Source organism: Apostichopus japonicus, chromosome 16, assembly GCF_037975245.1.
Source record: "Apostichopus japonicus isolate 1M-3 chromosome 16, ASM3797524v1, whole genome shotgun sequence".
Taxonomy (NCBI): domain Eukaryota; kingdom Metazoa; phylum Echinodermata; class Holothuroidea; order Aspidochirotida; family Stichopodidae; genus Apostichopus; species Apostichopus japonicus.
Genome location: NC_092576.1, coordinates 30,833,544 through 30,858,215, shown reverse-complemented (window position 1 = coordinate 30,858,215; position 24,672 = coordinate 30,833,544). Strand labels below are relative to the sequence as shown.

Below are 24,672 nucleotides of genomic sequence, written 5' to 3'. Positions count from 1 at the left end.
TATAATGCAACTTGTACCCGAATTTAATGTCATGTGGTGACCACAGTATGCCTGAAGTATACTGGCTTTGTAAAAGACCAAGCTAATTAGGTTTTCTCGGTGGAAAAATCTGAGCAAGCTATGTTTGAGGTTAAAGCTACACAGATAAGAGAGGTAGAAGTGTGCCATGAACACTACAGACTGCTAAGACTGGAACTTCGTAACAGACGAGAAGGAAAGCACCGTACTTATCAAAATAGCTACTCCGAGGGAATCTGACCGACTTTTGCTAATTATATATTGACAGCATTTTCTGATCAAGAATAGTGTTCGACCGATAATAGGTTAGATAATCGGCATCAGGCCGATAATCAGACAATCGGTAACCGGCATCGGCAAATCCATTGCGCTACCGATTATTTCATAATTTGGAACCGATTATTAAGTTCCACACCAAGGATTGTATTTTTACGCGCTTTTGATTGACCACAACTACAACGGAAGAAGTTCGATTCAGCGCTATTCATAGACGGGGAAGGTGCGCTAATCTACCGTGAAGCGGTATCGCAAGTCCCTCACGCGAGTTTGTACTAATGCTGTTCGATATACTATCCAGTTTTAGCAGTTTACATCATACAACATACTCGCGATAAGCTTACAGGGACGACGTTATTATTATTATTTTTTTCACTTCGCTTGTTGCATCTAACGAAACCTCCTGTTATCAGGTTTAACGATTGATATGAAAGATTATTTGTTTCGAGTAAATGTGAAACCAAATCAATATACTTTTCAACCACTTTGGCCATTTCACCGTAGATGAAAACTGGAACGTGAGAGTGACATTACGCTTTGTTCATTGTGAGTTCTACGTACATTAGGCTAGTCTAGCTAGAGAACTGTTGAGCTTTAATAACTGTTTAGTTAGAAAATACGCCCAATTTTCTACAAATGCCATAAAATTATGCAATCAAGGCGCCAAATACTCCTAAAATTCCCTACAAATGTTTGGCGACAGTCCTCGGTAGTTCTACTGCATTACCATTTGCGATTACTAATCACTGATTAGGCAAATATTCTTACGCATATTTTTGCTAAAAACCCGAAGCAACTTTTTCCCCTGACCTAAAGTACTATACGTGCTAAAATATCACCTTTGCAGTAATTAAACTGACCGACTAAAGCATGTCTGATTTCCAGCGACAAAGTCAATGGGACTTTAGTGTGTGGTTTTCCCACGTGTATTTATGTCAATGGAGAAGCGCCATTGACTTACTGTGTATGATCGTTGAAACAACGTTCCATCGGAAGGTTTCCCTCGCATATGGCAAAACTTGAAGCAAACGTTCGGGATTGTGTTATCTTTTTCGAATAAAATATTAAAATAACACTGCTTATCCACTAAAGGTAATAGGCATCGGCCCGATTGTCACAGACACTAATCGGTACTCGGTAAAGCTGATTATCATTTAATCGGTCGAACTGTAATCAAGAAATCTTTACCATAATTTGGGTTTTTGTCACACCGTAACATTGGAAAATAGTGTTGTTATAAGCTAATAAAATGTGTATACTGACAATTGAAAGTTCTACATTAGCTGGTTATATTTTGAGCAAATTTATTGCTTAAAATTGCCGGTAATGCAGTCAACTTTTTTATATAAGATTCTTTCCTATAACATGCAATGAATGAATGACACACACACTTAAACCGTATACCGATCGGAGAGTTGTATAAATGCACACATTATGTGAACATATGTACTGTACTCTTAACTGTGAATAGGGGGACATATGCAAGTGTCTCTCTATCGTACTAAAAATTGCTTGAAGTACGTAAAGAAGACACAGTTACTATCGCTTTTCTGATATATCTGTCTATGAATTGCATAAAAGATGCGATCCAAGTTCCATGCACTGCTATCAATCCCTCCAGTCTGCGGTAAATTTATCCTTAACGACGCATTTGCATTAAGACTTATATGTGGCATTAAATGGAAAGTCCAATGGAAAGTTTTTGGACGGTGTCCTGGTACTGTACACTTTAGGGTTATATATATATTTCTATACATATATAAACATATATATATATATATATATACAAAATATCACGAAGCGTGCGAACAATTTTGGGAATGAAAGTTGCTAAGCGCTTGCACCCAAGCAAATGTCCCCCAATATTTGAAACAAAATATGCAGATCAGGGATATCGCAGGGGAACAAAATATGCAGATCAGGGATATCAAGGACATGTATAAAGGTGGAACCGAACATGTTGAGAGGGTTGCACATAGTCTCCTCCACCAATCTTTACACATCCACATCTTAACTGGCATTATATTGTGATGCCGTTGGTCATCATATATGTCGCCCTCTATTTGTCGTAGGCTACATTACGTAATAATTACAGGTCACGTGATGTTTGCTCACCAGCTCAGCTGAAGCAGACCTCAAGACTTGTGACCAGTCTTCGCTCCCGATCTGAATCGTTCGGTTCGGTAGTAGCCCTGGCTCCGACCATTGTGGTCGTACTTGTATCTGTCTTGTATTCGTCTTTTATACACTTTTGTACGTATCGTTATAGGACTCTACTTCGGTATTGAGACCTCGTTTGTGACCATTATCGTTAAGTGCATGTTTTTCTACCTATTTTTGAGGGCTTCGTGCCATTGTATTGTTTGTACCGTGGCTGGTTAAAGTAATAGATCGCGGAATCTACACAGCACTTGTTCTTTACTCGTTTATCTATGTGTTATATCTTTTGCATGTAATAGCGAGATTTAAGGCTCGTCGTTTACTAACATACAACCATCCAAGCCGCATTTGTTTCCATACCACCACCAGTCCTCAGCAGGGAATATTTGGACGCCCCAGAATCTTAGACTGAGTTAGCGTTACAATATAAAGTACCAAGGATAAATTCTGCACCCAAGCTATCCCACAGGCTACAAGGTTTGAAGATTTTCATTTTTTTGTATGAAAGATAATGTTAAATTCATAACATAATTTAACATTATCTTTCATACAATTTAGATGCCCATCCCAAAGAATGTCTACCTCCATTTTTTCAAATGACGACTATGGGCGATGATTTTGTGAGTGGTTTTGTGAATTCCAAAGATGAGTTGCAACAATTACTGGAGTGACATAGTCGAGTAACATTGACATCATATGCATACTGGTGAGAAAACAATGAAATATTATAAAACCAACAACAGTACCGTAAACATAAGTTTTCTATTTAACTATATTGTCCCAGCTGTAAAATTGTGCCCTAGCTTATCTTCCAGTCATGAAAAATTGATTTTTCTAAAATGAACTGAGAAAATGTTTGTAATTTAAGTAAAGGCCTCTCATGATTGTTGAATCAATCAATGATTATGGTAGCTGCATGGACGGCAATAACATGTTTCTACAATTGTACTGACATTTAAGCAATCACATATAGCCAAAATGATTTGGTATTTAAGTCACCTTCAAGTATTAAATTGGCTTAATAGTTTGATAAATTATATTACTTTTTTAGATGGACCTTATAGGCATACATAATTATGCTACATTGTGCACTATATCTATTATGTTTATGTGTCCCATAAACCATATGTAGGTACATCTTGCCACCCACTGTTCTTAATTCTTAAAAACAAAATCATCATCTATGGCTCTTTAAGATCCCCCCACTGTAAATTTATTAGTCCAAGTATATGTACAGCATGCTAACATTGAGAACCTTTTTGTGATTACATACAATCAATCTTTTCAGTTAGAAAATATCATTTTACCTTTACTTGATTCTGCTGCTCCCTCATATACAGGGGTTTCCTTGTACAGACTATTCTTAAGAAAGGCAGCATATTTGAGACTAAAAAATATTAAATATCTGCAATTACAACCTTCAGGAAATTCATGCATAATCACTCCAGGCTAGTTGGAGAGCTTGATGGAAAATGGAAAAGCGACATTTCATGTCAGCCCAACAGAAAGATGGGAACTCATGTGGACCTTTTGTATTAATGGTGAACATATCCAATATAGGTTCTTCCAATTTACAAACTCTCAGACCTTAAGCATGAACACACAGAAAAAGATGACTGAATGTCCCAGTGAAGAAATATATTTGCGTGGTAATATAGCAGTTTAAGAATTTTGACGATATTTGAAATCTGGCATAATTTTAGCCAATACAGTATACCGTAAAGAATTAAGGTATAACTTATTGTGATAGAATTATTCAGTTGACTTTAATTTGAAGAGATAAAGAAAAATTAAAATATGGTATATTACCATTGTGCCATATTTCAATGATTTTCTTGCAGAATGCTTTAGCTTTCACTCGAGACATCCCTTTAGAAAGCCTTACACATGAGCATGCACTGCTGATTAGGAAGTATGTCTTCACCACACTTAAGAAGAATGCAGTGAAACCACCAGGGCAGAGGAAACAGTGTCACCTGCATGCCTGGATGTCTTCAACCTGAAATACCTGCAATCTGGGTAGCATGTGATGTATGTGGAAGATGGTGTCATTTCCTTTGTGTCGGAATGAAGAAAAACCCATGCGAGAGTTCTTGTGTCCCATATGCATAGCCCAATATAGAACATTAAAAAAAAAGTGGATTGAAATTTATTAAAGTTTGTTGACAAGACCCCAAATATGTCTTGGGGCTTCATGTACATTTAAGATCTTGAATTATATTGCCTATTTAATTCATATAAGACCATCACCCATAGAAAAGTGGATTCAGACCAAGTGAAGGGTCATCTAGGGTGTTAACGAATTAAAGGTCCAAAGTCATGTAGTGGTCAATTTGGGCCAAATGGTTCTCCTCCTAGAGTTTGAATCCGATGATCATGAAAGTTGGTCATTATTATCGGGTACCAATGCTTCATACGGGTGGTAGGGAATTTGAGGTCATAGGTCATCTAGGAGACAAGTTTGGTCATTTGTTCAAATGCTTAAGCGGCTTGTACTCCACAGGATTTCACCAATTGTACATCAGTGGTGTTCATCTAGTGGTAATATTAATAATTTTGCAAATTGCAATTCAACACAAATATTTCACACTGAACTGCTGCAAATACAGGTGAGCTACTGCGCAATTTGGCACTGTTGTCATCGTTTATTTCACTTTCAGACATTGCAAAACGAAATTAAAGAGTTATTGAACCTTTGAGGTTTTCTATTCAGCAGTCGAGCACATTTCTTGAAACCATATGTAAGGCTGTGTTGATTGACGAAGTGTCATATTAACTTCCTTCTGTCTTTTCACAGACATATCTCGTTACCCATGAGATTGAACCTAAACACAATGAATATCCTAAAAACGACAAAGGCAAGTCGTTCATCAACATTTGGTTCGACGACTATCCGTGGTTGGAATACTCAATTTCCACTGACAGTGTGTATTGCTTCGTTTGCCGGCACTTTGCGCTTCCTGGTACATCCGTGGACGCAGCTGACACATCTGTTGGTTTCAAAACACGAAGAAGGCGAGGGAAAAGAAGAAGGGTCTTGCGGGTGACGCAAGTTTTGCATGCCATAAGGAGGCTTGGTTAGCTTGCACGGATTACAAACAGATAAAGCATTCCTCGGTTCGGCAAATGATGAGTGAAGCATACCGAAAAGAAGTAGATAAACACCGCAAGTACATAAAGATACTTGCGCGGATGTTCTCTCGTTCACTGCCAAACAGAACATAGCACAGAGAGGTCACCGGGAAGGAACAGACTCAGAAAGCTCTACAAACCGGGGGAATTTCCTCGAAGCTTTGCAACTACTGAGTACACGCAATGAATTGCTGGCTACCAAAATTGCCTCGTTACCCCAGAATGCAAAATACACCTCCCCACAGCTACAAAATGAGATTCTGGGATGTTCGCAGAGCCGGTGAGGATGGAAGTTGTAGAAGAGGAGAAAGAGGCAGGGGAGCTCTCCATCATGGTAGATGAGACAAAAGGATGTTTCAAAGACCGAGCAACTCTCTTTAGAGAAACTTTACGTGTTCCTCTCACGATCGTACGTCCATTCCAAGTATAAGGGAATTCAGAGCGATATTTTTCCAAACGAGACACCACGTGAGCTTCCTGCATTTAGTAAAACACGATGTGCCTGTCGGTACATTTCATGCCGCAACGTTAAAGATCGTCTGCCGGCAATATTGAAGACGCTAGACGAAATTTCACTACAGAATTAGGCAGAAAGAGGAAACGATGCGCGAGGTTTGCTGGGCCAGCTCAATTTCGTCTTCACTGTTATGCTGACTATTTGTTTTGCACTATACTGCAAGAATCCAAATGCTCTCCGATATGCTCCAGAACCCGAGTCTAGACCTATGAAAAGCAACAGACATCGTGGGTAACTTCAAAAGTGGCATAAGGGAGATGAGGTCCGAAGACGACGCATTTGATGCGTATTGGGCAGCAGCGTCAGGCCTTGCGAAATTCCTATCGACACCGAGCAGCGACCAAGACGGCAAAGGCGATTGCCAGCACGGCAACAGATCGGTTAATGGCAGAGGAGGATACGTCAACTACGAAGAAGAGCATCAAGATACACGTGTTCTATCCGATCGTCGATACCATCACCGCGGAAATGAACAAGCCCTTCTCCAAAAAAAAAAAAAAAAAAATGCCAGATCATGAGAGAGATCCAATCACTGAATCAAGAGAGTAAGGATTTCTTCTCAATGGAAAGCGTCGAACAGTTTGGCAAAGTTTTCGATGCGAGCATGGAAGACCTCAAACACGAGGTTCCACAAGCACAGAGACTCCTCCAGCGCAAGTTCGCTAACACGGGAGAGACGCCATCAACCAACCTTCTGTCGATGACATCGAGCTGTTCCGCCTTTGTAAAATTGCCATTGCGATTCCGGTATCGAGTGCTGGATGCGAGCGCAGCTTCTCAACATTGAAGCTCACCAAAACCTGCGGAACACAATGTCAGATAAATTCGTCGATAAGTTCGCAGACAGTCATCAGAATAGGCGAATTAACCTTTGCTAGAAGGGGAATGATAACATCTTTTGTTGATTTGGGGGGGGGGGGATGATTACACTCCCAGGCAAGTCAGATATCATGCTGATCATCTTTGAATACTGACAGAAAGAGCAGTCTATTCAGATTTGTAAAGAAAATAATGGAAGACTTTTTCAGTGATCTGTTTTGTCGTTAATAATACCTATGTGGAAATAACATAAATCGTCAGCTAACTAGAGTGACCATCTGTACCATACATTGCTGACACAATACCCGATTTTCCACAGTTTGTCATGCAAACTGTTTGGTAAGTTTACAGTAGTACCTGTTACTGTGTACCTGTTACTGTGTACTACGTTTTGTTACACTAGTGAGCTCTCAGGCTAAATGGCAACTCCCTGGTTATACACAAACCTCACAGTATCTACTACATGCATATATTAAAAGCATTGGTTCTACAGGAAATACGGCATTAGCATAAGAAACTTTCCTTGTGTTGCCAGTCTATTACTTCAACAAAACTAACATGATCTTTGCATTTCAACAAATTACAGATGCATTTCTAGATGAATGTGTTATGGCTTATGTACCTGTAGACAAACCCAATGGATGGTGAAGTGATGTTGAAAGGTGCTCTGGAGAGCAAGGGTGTTTATGTCACCAGGAAAAGGTTGCGCAAGGCCATCAAAAGAGTTGAAGGTAATACTGTTGTAAAATATGCCTAATTGTTGGGAACTTTTTAGATACTTATGTTGGATTAATACAAATCTTTTAAATTTTCCTAATGATAAAAAGTATGAAGTTCATCAACAATATGTTTCATTAAACTTTCCTAAAAACTCTAATTTTAATGAAATGTGTCTTAGGATAGAAGGCTTAAAATGAATTAAGAATGGAAGGATTAGGGCCTGCTTTTTGGTTAGTTCATGAATGTAGATAAGTATGGATTGATGTTGTGGTGTGTTTGTCTTTTGCTGCTTGATCCATGAAAGTCAAAAATGTGAGAAAGATCATTCTCATAATTGATACTTAAATTGTTGCTGAAAAATTGAGATCTGTGAGGCCTGAAGTTGAGATAGTGAGGCCTGAGTAGTGTCATTTTGGTGGATCTAGGTTGGTTTAGGCCAACAAATTATTGTATTGTACAGTACGTACAAACCCATGGTTCAAAACCTCCCACGTTCCAAACCTCTGCTATGGAAAGTGTCTGTGAACCATCCCCTGGGCCAGTCACATTACGTTTGCTGCGTCTGCTTCAAACACCTAGCCTGCCTTGGCTTTTTTAAAAGTATTTGACGCCACACTTTTATTTGGAGAAAAACTTTATTATATAATGAATGTTAATTATGGTGCAAAGACAATTGATTATTTTTTGGTTTCAACCCTCTTTACTCTTACTCAACTGCAAAATCTTGCGAAAATGCTCATTTTCTGAGTTATACTAAGTTAACCATATCACAGACTTCATTTATTTTCTGTAGTACTTACAGTAGTATGTAATTCTGCAATTTAATTGAAGTTGGCTTTCGTGGAGTGCAGACGTGTTTTTCGCTCTCCATCTGATACAGCTACTTTCTTACCTTACTGTACTGTACTGTGCTATACTTCCCGCCAGGCGGGTGTGTGCGTTTGTCGTATATAGTTATCGTATATCGTTTTAAGTTTAAACCTGTCTTTAGTTTGTTTTTGTTACTCCTCTGTAGCCTAGCCACCTTCGGTATCATGGCATCGCGCCGTGATTCCAAAATTGTTAAGTTGACCTTCACCGGTGAACAAGCGGTTCCACCGGTGCAAGTTTTTAGTATTTTAAAGAGTAAGGGTGTTGTTGTGCCTGGAGAGGTTGATGCTTAACAAGCTTTCCAGGGTCGTAATACGTATGATCTACGTTTTACCAGTGACGTGACCCGGCAGAAGGGTGCTTTTTACGTGACCCGTCATACGGGATACAAAACGTCACGGCCAAACGGCACTACCAAACCATCCCATTCTTACAAACGAACCTCACGTTGCTGAGTGCGGTTGAAGGTTTGACAGTTACTCCATACGAACGTTCCGTAACTGTCATCCACGTAGGATTAGAGGTGCGTCAGGAACTTGTCACAACTGTTTTAGGTCGGTTTGGGGCTGTCAAGGCTATTAAAATGTGCTCCTACGCACAGGCCCCTGGGGTGTTCAACGGGCACCGACAGGTTCGGATCGACCTCAAGCAGGACATTCCCTCCTTCCTTTTTATTGCCGGGCATAAAGCTCACGTGCGTTACCCCGGTCAGCCCCGTACCTGCTTCAGGTGTGGGGAGACCGGGCACGAACCCAAGGGCTGCCCATATAAAAAGTGTGGGCGCTGCCTTCGTCTTGGGCATGATACCTCTGCTTGCCCAAGCGAAGTCGTGTGCTCACTCTGTAGGAAGGAGGGACATGTCTTTCGCGCTTGTCCCTCCTCTTATGTCTTTATGAGTGGGGGTCAAGCAAAGGCGCCAAGTTCTGGCGCACCTACTGCCCTGGAGGAAGCTCCACGCAAGGAGGGGGAACCGGGTGAGGATTCACTCTCCGCACCTGGTTCACCCTCCCCCGTAGTTGCAGACCCCAACCCCGTGCCCGCACCGAGAAAGTCTCCACCAGCTTCCCCCATCAACCCCGTGCCCGCACCGTCTCCACCACACAGCGAAGCGGACACGGGGTCTCCACCAGCTTCTCCCATAAACCCGTCCAGTTCCGTCCCCAGTCCGCCGCCGGTATCGCCAGATCCGGAGACTCGGCCGTCGGGTCTCCGGAGGCTGTCTGACAGTGACTCCGGAGGCTCGGTGATCGTCGAGCCGAAACGTGCCACTGGGACGAGCTGGTACGTCGAGATGGGGGAACCCTCACTGAAAAGGTCGGCTTCAAGTGACGACTCCGACGACGATATGTCGTCTAGAGCGCGCTTGAAGCTTACAGAATCGTCGTCGGCGTAGGTTTGCCCCATTGCCCTCTCATGGCCCATACATTTTCAGTTGCCACTTTCAACGACAATGGCATGAGGGATCATCGCATTTTCCAATATTGTATTTCAATGGAAGTCGACTGCGTTTGCCTGCAAGAAACACATATTTTGCAAGAAGATGTCCGTCTATGGGCTTATGAGTGGGGTGGTGGGCTGCATGCTTCGTTTCGTTCGTCTTCATCCTGTGGCAGTGTCATCCTCCTGTCACCTCGTCAGGCGGGTTGTGCCACTAGGGTGGAGACGGATCACGAGGGCCGATTGGTTTGCATTCTTTTCAAGTATCCACAGGGTAACTCCCTTTGCAATGTGTATGCTCCCAATCGGCCTTTTGCTAGACGAGAATTTTTTTAACACACTGCCTTCCTTTGTTCCTGGTAGTGCTCCATGTGTCATGGTCGGAGACTTTAACTGTGTCCCAGACTCGGGTCTTGACAGACTCGGGGCTTCTGTGTCTGCTAGTCCCGACGCTGGGATCACAGAATTGGACAGATTCACTTCGGCACACCTTTTAGCCGATGTCTGGAGGCATATGCACCCCGTGTAGTACGGTCTATACGTGGGTGAGGCCTAACGGAGAAGATGCCTCCAGGATAGATCGAGTGTATGCGCCCGTAAGTTTTAAATTTTCGGGTTGCGAGATGCTCAGCTGTCCGCTCTCTGACCATGACACTGTAGTAGCACGTTTTGTTTTGCCTTCTATTTTCCCGATCGGGCGGGGCCTATGGAAGCTTAACTGTCGGATTCTTGGCGAGGCAGAGTTCCGCCAGGGTTTCGAGACCAGGTACAAAGGATGGCAAACATTGAAGCCGGCCTTTGCTTCTACATTCCAGTGGTGGGATGATATCAAGTTGCGCATCAAACGCTACGCAATTCAGTATTGCGTGACCCGCGCACGGCGTCGAAGAGAAATTCTGGAAGCTGTGCGCGGAGGTGAAGTTTGGCGACCCTTCGGCAGTCATCGCTTTGCAGACTTATCTCGATGAGAATTACCACGGTGCCCGCGTCAGGGCCCGTGTCGAAGCGGTGGAAGCCGAGGAGCGCCCTTCACTGAGGTTTTACCAGTCCGTTGGCCCATCGGCGAGTGACAGACGCGTCCCGTCTGTGCGCGCTACCGGCATTGTCCGCGTATATAAAGAGTATTATTCGAGTTTGTTTACGCGTGGCAATGTCGACTTCTGATTTACTGAGGGGAATCTAAAAAACCGTTCCCCACGATGTCAATATCTTGGGGGGCGGAATAACCACTGTTGAGCTTTGGAAGGCGCTTTCGAAGATGAAGAATGGCAAGTCCCCGGGTTCGGACGGGCTTCCGAGGGAGTTCTATCGAACCTTCTGGGCAATAATAGGACCCGACATCAGAGCCGTCTTCGAGGACGCCTTCCAAAACGGACTGTTAAACCAAAGTCAACGTCTGAGCACGATTACTTTGCTGCCAAAGTCTGGGGACCCCTCGGATCCCCATAGCAAGCGTCCGATCACCTTGTTAAATGTGGACTACAAGTTGCTGGCTAAGGCTTTGTGCAACCGCCTTGAACTGGCTATGCCGCATCTTGTTGGTGATCTCCAGACTTGTGCAGTGAAGGATCATTGCATCCAGCAGAACTTGTGGTTGATGCGCGACTTGACCGACTTTGTTATTGAGCGTGATCTGCCATGTGCATTGGTGTCTCTGGACCAGCAGAAGGCCTTTGACATGGTGGATCGCGGTTTTTTAATGAATGTATTAGAGACGTTTTAGTTGCAGCGAAATTTTCGTAAATGGATTTCTGTTTTGTATCAAGAAAGTTACAGTTCTGTTATCGTAATTGGGTTTTGTTCGGAGGTTTTTAACGTACAGAGGGGGGTGCGCCAGGGGTGCCCTCTGTCTCCATTACTTTATGTTTTGTTTAGCGAGTCCCTCTCTCGTCTTTTGGAAAGGGACTCCAAACTTGTTCCATTCGTTGTGCCAGGGGGTGCCAAAGTGAAATGTGCTAAATATGTAGATGACGTGACATGTATTGTTTCGACTCTAGGCTCCTTTCGCGCACTCTCGCTTTTGAGAGAGCTACCGGGGCGAAGTTGAATCCAGAAAAGACAAAGGGCCTTCGTCTTGGTAGCTGCAGATACAGAGACTTACCATTCGGTGCGTCGTGGTCGGATCAGAATATCAAAATTAATGGTATATGGTTCGGCTACGATGCACCTTGTGATGTCACCTAGAACGAGAGGGCTGAGGTATTTCAGAGCAGACTCGAAACCTTTGGCACCCGCTGGCTTTCGATCTTGGGGAAAGTCACTGTTATTAATCGTCTCGTTTCGCCCATCTTGTGGTACCCGGGCGCGGTGTACCCTATTACGCGTCGCGTCCTGGTGCGGTTGGAGAGGGCGATCTTTTCATTCATATGGTCTGGTGGTACAGAGCTGGTCAAGAGGGCGGTATTGTACCAAAAACTGGAGGAGGGGGGACTAGGGGTGGTTCATCTGGGAAGTAAGTTAACTTGTTTGTTATTTAAGCAATTGTTTGTAGCGGTAACTGACCCAGGGTTGCCTTGTTCATATTTCGTACGTTTTTGGGGTGGGTTGCACTTGCGTCGATGGGTTCCGGCGCTGTTTAGCAACAGAGAACCGCATAGTAGCACACCAAGCAGAGTGGTGCGTGTCATTTGCTCCGCTCTTATTGAGTTGCCCGCTGTTGACCTGTCACGGCCGGCCCTCGTTCTCAGTTCCTTGCGGGATAGGGCCTTGAATGCAGTTTTTGTACAGGGACGTCATCCTGCCGAAGTATGGCGTTCAGTGCATTCAAGGCTGAATGGTTGCAGGCTCCGTGATCTTGCGTGGAGAATTGCACACGGTGCCTCGGTGACCAATCTGAAAAGGTATCACTGGCGATTGGGTGATCGACTGTGCCGGAGGACCGGCTGTGACAGCTTAGAAAATACTGCCCATGTTTTTTGGCATTGCCCCTTTGTTTTGAACTTGTGGGAGTGGTTTCAGTCCTGGACCGACCGTTTAACGGGAGACCGTTCCTGGTCGGTAGGACAGGGCTTTGTTTTATATGGATTAGATCCTCCAATTTGTTCTGTTGCAGCGTATTATTTATGTTTGTTCTGTTCTAAAAAAAACTTATTTGGAGGAATAGATGTCATGTTGTTTTTAGGGGGAAATTTGCCAGTTGGCAGGCAGTCCTGGAGGCGGTGAAGTTGAAGGCGATTTTCGCCGTTTATCTGGGGCTGCCTTTTTTGGACGGTGGTGTGCTGGGGAAGGCTGTTTTGTTTTGCTGCGTGCTGGTCGTCCTTTTGTGGTTTTTTTAATGTTTCAGTAGGTGGTTGGGCGTTTTGTCTCTACGGGTCGGTGGGCGTATGTACTTTTTTGGCTCGCTTGACCTGAGTTTCGTTTGTAAGAATGGGGTGGTTTGGTAGTGCCCGTTTGGCCGTGACGTTTTGTATCCCGCTCGACGGGTCACGTAAAAAGCACTCTTCAAAACGCTGACTAAACATCATAAGGTTTGAACTTTTGTTAAATATTAACATGAACGTACATTGGTCCTTCCTCATATTTAAATACAAGGTTAATGCGAAGACCATTTATTTCATAAGCTATCAAGAAAACTTGTATAATGATACTTGCTATAGAGGGTGCATATACCATCATATATCAGGAAGGACATAATATGGTGTATTTTGAATTCATTTGTGTCTACAGTACTTACTACTGTTTTTAGTAGAGATAACGCCACACAGATGAGGAGTCAACAATTTTCCCAATGTTAACTATTTAATGATTCCACATCGCGATTGCTGCCCTGATTATGCAACTAGTATCAAGCGAGTGTTCAACTTTCCATTCGGATGAGAAGGTTGTCAGGTCATAATGTATGTGCTGGTCAATGGTACAGTACAATCACATTTCTTTAATACAGGTTTTTTTGTTATCTATGGCAGGTGTACAAGAAAGAAAAAGGACTACCCTCAAACGCAGAGAATATTCTGTTCCAGGACCTAATTGCTCTCTGGCATATCGATGGCAATCACAAATTGATTCGGTATACATAAAAATTGTTAAATAAAATAGTCTATAGTAGTATAAAGTGTACAAAGTTATGAATTCCATTAAAGGTTATGGTAATTTTACATTTTTCTGCTAAAAATATAAAATTTTATGTGGCTGATGCAAAATGCAGGTACTGTAAGTACTGATATTTTGGTGTACAGGGCAGTGTCACTAAGGAAGTAGTAGTCGTGTGAAGCAAACTAATGTAACCCGGGTTTCAGAGTCCCCTAGTGATCACTACTGTTGCTGGTGTCTGAAGCACCAAACATCAGCAGATTTAGGTGGTCATTTAATTTTTTTGGCAGTTTTCATATGTCAATGCCTGTTTGATGCCAAGCTTGTATTCAAACAAACTCAATGAAGGTAACTTAATTGCATGAGTCTCATACTTGGTTGGGAGGTTGCCAATAGTGAGTAAATGAATCCTATGTAACTTAGTACTGTTCTCATGACTATGAACGGTAGGCAGGGCCTATCTGAGCCACTTTTTACAAATTATTTCCCAGCCATCCTATGGCCGATTTTGGTGTAACTTGGTCTGGTGGTATGAGTAACTTGTGTAGGCACAAAAAGGCATCACGTTAAAGCAGCATTTTGTCTCCTACATGGTTTACAGCAGTATACTGTCACAAGAAGTTGGGTCAACAATTAAGACAAGACCGAAATTGTTTTAACTACAGACTTATTATTCCGTATTATGCAAAACAAACCACACACTGATACTTAAGAAAAAGTCGCCCAGGAAAGAATCTGGGCAGGAAAACCAAACTACTGAACGACTGATCCGCTTCTAACCCCAGTCCCCTTGCTTCGGGACTGTGACTGTGTGATCATCGTCAGGTGTGCATCACCATTCCATTCGAAAGGAAACAGATACGGGGCAGTAATGAGTGTCCGTTCGTCCGTGGGACACTTATTACTAGGATATAGTGTCCCCTTTGCGTGGATAGTGTCTAACAGACACTTTCCCTTGCTTTCTACGCCACCGTGGAAAGTGTCCAGGTTCTCTTTAAGAGTTCTAACGTGGTTCTGTTGAGTGACAAACGTTTCTGGCCCTATCTACATTCCCTTATTGCCTATAAAGAGGTAATTTACCAGCAAAGACCAAGTTGACAATGATATATCGATCAGCATGCACCCTCAAAACTCAGTTTAAAGCATGACCAATGCTTCGAGTGTTGACTGTTGTAGGAAGGAGGTAGCCAAATGTTATTATTCTCATGGAGACTATACACTCCAGTGGTACGCTGTCCGCTACATATCGGTCGTCGACTGTCACAAGGAGGCAAGTTGTTAAATATAAATTCTGAACTGATCAGTCATGTCTGTCTGACTCTGCTGCTTACCAAACGTTACTATTATTACGGTTGTTGTTTGGATGGTCCGAATTGCTCAACGTTGGAGAATGTATTTCAACCGATACGCAGAGGCGGAAAGATTCCCCGCCATCCGGAGCAATCCGGGGTCAGAGTCAATATACTTTATACTCAGTACGCGGGAAATCTGGAAATCGCCGCTCTACGCTCTCGGTGTGAAAAAGTTTTAATTTCACGCATGCGTATTTGTATTCTACTGTAAAAAGAGAAGTTTTGTCTTCGACGCCGTGCGCGGGTCATGCAATACTGAATTGCGTAGCGTTTGATGCGCAACTTGACATCATCCCACCACTGCAAGAAGTATACTATACTCAGTGAAGTAAGCCGAATGTGCCGTGCCGTCTACGCAGGCCCAAAAATTCTTAGTAGTTACATATTTGCACGCACGGTTCTACCCTTCTGTTGTGCATTAACAGTTGAGACCTTTAACTTACTTAGACCGATCTGATATTACAAGATGACTTCTCCTGAGCTGGATACCGATGAAGAGTACAGTATCTTTCGTCAGGACTACCTTGAATTTGTCTGATTTTTGTAAGAAAATATGGCGGGTACTTCCTTTTTTAATGTAACTTTCATAAAGATGACGAAAAAAACGGTAATTTTTTATTGACGAAATTTGTCATGCTTGGGCAAGTTGGAATTTCTGCGTCCCAAGTGGTTCTCATAAGAAGCAGATGTTATGAAATAATTCTAAAATTCAAATAAATATTTCGATTACATTTAATGAGTCATGTTACGGGAAAGGTATTGTTTGTATAAAAGACCTCTTTAATGATAACAAGGAGCTATTATGTTTTCCGCTTTTTAAGAGTAAGTTTAATTTACGTTGCTCCTTTTTGCAACATTACAGTATTATTCATGCTATTCCTGGTGAATGGAAACAACAGGTAAATAACAATCTTCATGAGAATAGTGAGGGCTCATTGTTCGGTAGGATTCATTGTTATCCGCCCTTATCGCGTTGTATTAATATTCATTCACCAAATGCATATCAACTGATGCTTAAAGTTTGCATCCCTTTGTTGGCCATAATGCTCATAATGCTCATTCGTTGTTCTCAATCTTATAATTTACTAAGCATATATTAAAAATGATCATTATGTGGTACATCCCGTAGACTGTAATGGCTCGCACTGCAATTTGCAAATTAAAACACCAGGAAACATGTATATAGAGGGCTTGATAATTATTTGATATGATTTTCCAAATGCAAAGAAAACTGAATTGTGATGTAAAGCAAGTATGACGTATGGACACAACAATACGTGAATTATTGTCATAACGTAGTATCCTATCAAACTTCCTAGGCAGTACATTCCCAGGTAGTACCATAACTGCATTTTACGTGCAAAGAAAACGGACACGGACCAAAGGTCAACAAAACCAAAAACAATCCCAGTCTGTTTAACAAGCACCAAAAACCGAACTGAAAATCCACAAACAGAAATTTCTCATTTACCCACAAATGTATATAATGTAGCGTGAAAAGGACACGGACCCAAAGGCCAACAGATCCAAAACAATAAAGCTCTACAAACCAGCCCCAAAAAGCCAACTACAAACAGAGCCCCCAACCCATATTATGCAACGGCCACCCCCCCCCCCACACCTAACACACTCCAAACTGCATACGGGGTACGCCGTCCCGATAGTACCTCCAGTTTTCCTCAGTTTTCCCAATATGGGTCTTTTCAGGCCCCTAGCAGTGTTCCCCCTTTTCGAGCGAGCAGAGTTCTTAGGTCCTCGTCAACCTTGATCCAGTGGACCTCCCTGTCAGGAACAGGAGATCCATTAGCGACCATCGTGTCCGGTATAGTGGAAGCGACTTCGGGCAGGGTGGAAGGGCCGGGCCGCTCGAGTCATTCAGATCAGCGGCCTGTTTTGTCTCATCAAACCAATCGAAGGACTCCTTAGTCTCTTGGGCCGGTTGACTCGGGGTCCGACTAGTATCAACGATAGCGGGCGTAGCTACCGGTGAACCAGTACAAGCGGCATCCTGCTCCGCATGCCACTCCGCTAATACCATCTCCGCCGTTTTGTCCTGCTCCGCCCAAATTGGCAGGCTGGCAGTCTCGGCCGGAGCGACAACTTCCTCCAGGGACGAGGTAGAACACGAAGGGAAGTTCAAAGCCTCCACCGGGGCGCTAATGTCGGACACTGGGCGATTAGAGGAGCATCAGGTGTTACGGTGTGAAAGGCCGGGACGGGGACCGCTTCAACCACGCCCGTAGCCACTCTCGCGGCGTATGAGCGGTCTGGGCATAAACGAGCGAGATGGCCCGTTTCCCCGCACGAGTTACATACCCTTTACACTCGGCCAGGGTATGCCCAACCTGTAAACAGCGGCTACACCGCTTGTTCGGGCACAACCTGGCCTCATGCCCTTCCAGCCCACACCTCCAACAAGTGCGAGGCCGGCCCGGGTATGCAATGTGGGCCCTGTGACCATTAGCCCACAAGGTGGAGGGGATATCGGACTTCAGTTGGACTCTAACTCGTCTGGTCCCGGTCTTTACACCCTTACATTCAAGGAATTCCGGCTCCTCGTAGCCGGTTACTTTCCCAAAACGCACCAGTGTCCGAACAACAATCTGTTCAGACATGTCCAGAGGACGCGGGCAGTCTCCGAGGTAAACCTTACATCAAAACAATTCATACCCCGGAGAGGTTAACGCTGAAGTTGGGGAGGGGTTTTCGCTTCGCTGCGTGCGGGTCGTCCTTTTGTAGTTTTTGGAATGTTTGATTGGGGGTTGGGCGTTTTGACTCTGCAGGTCGGCGGCCGTATGTTTTTTGGCTCGCTTGACCTGAGTTTCGTTTGTTAGAATGGGATGGTTCGGTAGTGCCGTTTGGCCGTGACGTTTTGTACCCCGCATGGCGGATCACGTAAAAAGCACATAGTTTAATGCATGGCATATTCAATACTATTTCCAAGCCGATACTCATTTAAAAGTGATATGTGTTATAATTTAAAATGGCCTAGTGAAGACTTCAAATGGCTACTACTACAGACTCCCAACCCCTTAGGCTTCATGCCTGTATTAAAAATACAAGGCACACTATACTTTGTAGGCCTATATGTACGAAAATTAGTCCTAATGAGTGTTCTACCCCAACTTTGCAAGATATTTAGCAGTAGAACTAGAAAGGGGGGAACTAGCACCAGGGGTGGGGTGGAAAATTACAGCATGTTAATCACATTTCAGAATTTGTACTAGGCCTAGTAACAGTAAGCTGCTTGACAAATATGTCAATTGTTTTAGTATGAGGGAACTTTACAAGGCTAATATTTTGTGGACAAATTATATCCCATTGTATGAAGTGTAGGACTAGGAACAACAAAATAAATATTGTGATTTCTGAGGAACTAGGCATACTGTACATATTATAAAAACACATGCAATGGTTTTCCTTCAACAAATCCTTAAGTGTGTCAATTTTCAATATGAGCCCTCCATGATAATAGAAGTTCAGTAACTTGTAGTCTGCCTTCCAGACATAGTATTTACTAATTATATGGTGGATTATTTGCAAGGTTGGAGAAATTCTCATTATTCACTGGGGCTAGTGCCAGCAATCTTCAAGTTAACAGTAAAAGGTATGTACAGTAATAAGGCTTTATTATGATTGTATAGTGCTATTTCGTTATTAATTTGCAGGCACGGTGTAATCAACATAGGCTAGTGCCAAGGTTACAGACTAGGCCGACATGGCAGCAGAAGGACAGTGGCCTATGACAATGTTGTAAGTACATATTTTTTATGTAAGACGTTAAGAAGTAGTATTATACAGTATAAATTTTGCTCTTGTACCTGCTTCTCTCTCCTGTTTAACATTCTGCCATATTCTTTAAGTTGAATTCATTCCTGGGCTTTGCCATAAGAAGAAGCTAGCCTTCAATTTAAGTTACCTATACTTCATTAAATCGTACAGTATGTAATTTTTTTTCAATGGCACAAAATTTAGCCTTCATGAAACGATGTAGACTTTTCTATTGGTTGATACTGTTTTTTACCTGGTTTCATGCAGTTCAATTGATTCATTTTAGACCTGAAATACCTCATTACAATATGCCAAAGGAAACATACTGCCAAATACTCCATGCAGAGAGAGAAGCAGGTCCATGTGTAATTGCAAAGAAACCAAACCTCGGTACTGGCACATTTCTCAGGCTACTGCAAAGCATACACAACTTGTAATCCAGCTCAGGCAAAGAAATATTTCCGACACAGACTGTGTCTGCCAGTGTTGTCAGAAACGTTATTCAAAGGTTCATGACTTGCCCACTGGCAAACGTCCTGCCACCAATTTATGTCAGATCCCTGGTTGTGGTTCACAACATAATGTGCACCAAACCTCTAAAAGAGTCCCACCAGAAACTTTGGAAACGGTTTTTAGTTTGGAAAGGAAGGCTGCGATTGAGTTATGCACTACTCCATTCATGTCTGCCACTCTCATTATTGCATGTTCACGAATAGGACAACCACTACCCTATGCTCTTTATGTCTCTCTCCTTGTAATTCTTGGCGAAACTACTCTGATGCATCTGTCATTCGCACTTTTGTGCAAGAGCAGCTTCAAAGTAGTGCTAGCATAGGTGATGACAACAAGCTATGTAATGTTTGCTATCAGGCCATCACACGATACAGCAAGGGCCCTCAATACAGGGACACAGTAAAGTCATCCAAACAACATCTGTCATCTCTCCTTGAAAGTTTTCAAAATGGACACAGTAGCATTCCTCTCAAAGATCCTCATACTCATGCCATACTTAACACTATGCAATTTTTAGGTAGTTGTCTCATGGATGACAGGAGTGTCCTTTTAGAGGTATTGTATGACAAGTATTCAGATATATTTGATTATCATGCTGCCTTGGTTCCAAAATCCATAAAATCTGTATGCCTGAAGAAAAATTCTTTGCAATTGCTTGGAATTATCAAAACAGCAGTGGGAGAGAGTCTTATTTGTACATATGTTAGTGGTCAAAATAGGCTGGGAACTCTGATTAGGCGAAATGGTAGTGATGTTGTAACCAACTTGCACAAATTGCATTTTGAAAGTTTACGTGAGAAGGAATGTCTTCATAGAAAAATAAGCAGTACGCAATTATCTGAACAAGAAGCTGCAACCTCCAGACAAAATGCTTTTGATAGCGGGTTAGTAGCAGATAAGTATGTGCTGCTCAATCTTATTCTTCTGAAACTCTTACTTCTTCTTCTGTAGCAGCTTTATCAACTATGACAGAAATTGGAAAGATGCCTCCATTTCTGGGGAACTTTGTTCTCCGTAGTACTCTGTCAGTTGTAGAGAACAAGGAGCTTTCTAAGAGGGCTGATTTTAGCTGGGAACACCACTACCTTTTTCAACTTCATCCATCAGACACTGTACATCATAAAAAAAAACACTGAGGCGCCTTTTCATTTGTTTAACATATCTTAACACTGCTAACGACCAATGTTATACTCCTGTTCACATCGCTATAGCTGATATAGTAGATAAGATTTTCATCATCATCATCAACATTATTTCAGATGTTGTCTGCATTTGGTATAACTGTGAGTAAGTCTACCTACCAAAGGTTTCAGACCTCTGTTGCACTGGAAGAAATGTCCAAAAAGCCCTTTGTTCTTTAAAAAAAAACTTTGAAATTGCATCTGTTCACAACATTGACAGGAGCTCTAGTTTTGCCGCAGTTAGTGCAACAAATCAAGACAGGGGTTTCCATGGTACATCAGTTCAAGCAGTTGAGCCATTTTCAACATTCAAGGACACCCAATCATCCACTCCGACTAATGCATCTGTTCCTTGGGGTTCAAGACTAATTGATCCACTAACTTTACATGATTACCATAAAGGATCATCTCACCTTCCTCATCACCCCCCTCCAGCAACCCTGTATTCTCGTGTTCCTCAGACCTTAACTATTAATTCATTTCATCCATCAGAGTCAGAGAAACATGTGCTGTGTGAAATGAAACAGAAAGTATTTTTGTATATGTTCACAAAGTTTTTGTTTCAATGAAAACATGAAAGTTACTCTCCCGGGCTTTAAAGCAGCTGTAGGCCAGTTTTTTTCCATCTGACACGCAGCAGTCACAAGTACATTTTACAAGTATTTTGGCTGAACCAGCTGATAATGCTGAGACAATTTGGCATGTTCTAGACATCCTTCATGAAAAACATGGAATAGGTAAGCATATCAGCCATCTAGTTGTAGCTGGTGATGCCAAAACTTATGAATATTTGCTTGAAGCTAAGAGAGTGTATGGTGAGGACTTAAACTGGTTACTACCTTACTTGGGAGAGTGGCATTTGCTTAAGAATATTCAAGCCCCCCTTATGAAAATATATCTTGATGCAGGTCTCAGACAATTATTAAGTGTACTCCATAAAGGTGCAACACATGTGGCTGTTGCATCTGCTTCTGGCTTCAGGAAAACACACATCTTTCTGATGTAGGGAGCAAATTGCAATGTTCTGTTCACAAAATGTCAACAGTAATGAAGAAGCCAACTTATCTTCATTCATGAAATTTTTTGAGATTAAGGGACAAGCTGATGCTACTTCACAATTTTGGCATGATTTTATCCATAGGGATATGTCCCATTATGTTACTTTGTTCCTTGCCATGAGGCTGAGACAATTTGATTTAAGGAATATTTCTGTGAGAAACTTAACTCCAATATTTCATGCCATGGATCGCCCCACATACCTAAAACTAGTTCCATTTCACATGGCAGCTATGAAACAATACCCACCAGACATTCTTCAATATTTTCAAAAGGATGGTTTTTCTGTAAGTGTCACAGGTAGGAATGGGTGTTGTGTTGCTTTCGGCGAAGCCCATGAAATGTTTATTAATAAAGAGGTAAAGATGTCCATGACTACCACTGGTATGGGAAGTCTATCCCGTCTTGTCCACTACCTTCCATATAGAGCGCAACTAATGAAAACATTCAAATCTGAAGTGACCATGTCAAAAGACCGTATGGATGAAAACGACTCTCATTCTTCATTCAAACTAACTGAAGACAATGTCAAACTTTACATTGAAAAATGAATCAAACTTGTTTCGTGCAACAACTACACCAGATAGTGTTTGCCATATTTTTACAGGAGAAGTTGCTACTACTGCCGTGTCTAATGACTTGAAGACATTTTATGAAAAGGGTGAGGTAGATTTGAATGCTTTCATTAGTTGCGTTGTTCTCAATACATCAGGACAAAAACCACCCAAACGTTCAAGAAGGAATTTAAAGACCTTTACCTTGAAGAAGAAGACTGTGTACAAGCAAAAAATAGAGCTTAAGGATAAAAAAATGCAAATTGCATCCCTTCGTAGGCAAATTGCCTTTTTAAAATCGTGTAATCAACCAGTCCAAAACCTTCTGCAGTTTGTGTCTTCCTCGTGCAATTTGTACTCCTGACCAGTTACTCATTAAAGCTTCAAAGGCAAGCTCAGCTAATGAGTTTCAGAATAGATACCCACTATCATTCAGCACAACTATCACATCTGCATGCACTGAAGCAAATACTTGTTACATAGTTGAAGGGATGTTTTTGATTAACTGTCCCCCCTAAGGGTTCATGGTACTTTTGGTGAGTATGCAAGTTTTTTGTACAGACGTTGGGTTCAAAAATCATTCCATCATTTTAAAGCCAGTGAAATCCATATAGTATTTGATCATCCCCATAGACATGGCCTCGTGGAGTGCGGACGTGTTTTCGGCTGCTCTCCACTTTTCGTTGACCACACCTTTTTGTGTTTTTACGTTGGCCTTTCCTTAGTTTGCAGTTTGTGTTAGTGTAGTTTGTGTGTTTTGGGTTTGCTTCGTTTTGGTTTTTGTATAGGTGCGTGGCTTTGCCACACCCCTAGCTGTCATGGCGGCTCGCCGTGACAGCAAAATCGTATTGTTGAGTTTTTCGGGGGAGGCTAAGGTCGTCCCCGGACAAGTTTTTTCAGTTTTGCGTTCTGTTGGTTTAAAAGTCCCTGGAGAGGTTGACGCGCTTCAGCGTAAACCTCTCCGGGGTATGAATTGTTTTGATGTTCGTTTTACCTCGGAGGCTGCCCGCGTCCGAGGCGTCCATGTGTTGGAGGGAGTCGAGGGACTGAAGGTCACACCGTACGACAGTTCGGTGTGGGTGACAGTCCTCCATCTCCCTCTGGACATGTCTGAACAGGTTGTTGTGCGGACACTGGGGCGTTTTGGGAAAGTAACCGGCTACGAGGAGCCGGAATTCCTTGAATGTAAGGGTGTAAAGACCGGGACCAGACGAGTTAGATTACAACTCAAGTCCGATATCCCCTCTACCTTGTGGGCTAATGGGCACAGGGCCCACGTTGCATACCCGGGCCAGCCTCGCACTTGTTGGAGGTGTGGGCTGGAAGGGCATGAGGCCAGGTTGTGCCCGAACAAGCGGTGTAGCCGCTGTTTACAGGTTGGGCATACCCTGGCTGAGTGTAAAGGGGATATCGTATGTAACTCGTGTGGGAAAACGGGCCATCTCGCTCGTTTATGCCCAGACCGCTCATACGCCGCGAGAGTGGCTACGGGCGTGGTTGAAGCGGTCCCCGTCCCGGCCTTTCAAACCGTATCACCTGATGCTCCTCTCATCGCCCCAGTGTCCGACACTAGCGCCCCGGTGGAGGTTTTCAACTCCCCTTCGTGTTCCACCTCGTCCCTGGAGGAAGTTGCCGCTCCGGCCGAGACTGCCAGCCTGCCCACTAAGGCGGAGCAGGACAAAACGGCGGAGATGGTATTAGCGGAGTGGCATGCGGAGCAGGATGCCGCTTGCACTGGTTCACCGGTAGCTGCGCCCGCTATCGGTGACACTAGTCGGCCCTCGAGTCAACCGGCCCAAGAGACATTAAGTGGCCCAGATTCTGACTCGCCAATGGAGGACAGCACTACAGCCTTAGTAGTTGTGGCTAAGGAGTCCTCCGATTGGTTTGATGAGACAAAACACGCCACTGATCTCACTGACTCGAGCGGCCCTTCCACCCTGCCCGCAGTCGCTTCCACTATACCGGACACGATGGTCGCTAGTGGACCTCCTGTTCCTTGTGACGAGGAGCTAAGAGGTCTGCTAGGTCGTAGGAAAAGGGGAAACACCACTAAGGGCCTGAAAAGAGCCGTATTGGGAAAACATCGCAGGTTATGACACCAGACACCTTATCCCTCGTCACCCTTAATGTGAATGGGATGAGGGGTACCCCAAAAAGGCGACGGATTTTACAGTTCTGCAAGTTGCTCCAAGTGGATGTGGTCCTTTTGCAAGAGACCCACATATCTTGTGAGAGTGATGTTCATCTTTGGTCCTTGGAGTGGG

The 24,672-nt window shown here is 43.2% G+C and overlaps 1 long non-coding RNA gene across 1 annotated transcript; it reads left to right on the top strand.

Moving 5' to 3' along the window:
• Positions 1-23,594, top strand: LOC139982172 (uncharacterized). The gene is made up of 3 exons (XR_011798020.1): positions 1-4,485; positions 5,252-7,653; positions 13,855-23,594. It is a non-coding gene; the product is annotated as an uncharacterized lncRNA (long non-coding RNA).
• Positions 23,595-24,672: the final 1,078 nt, after the last annotated feature.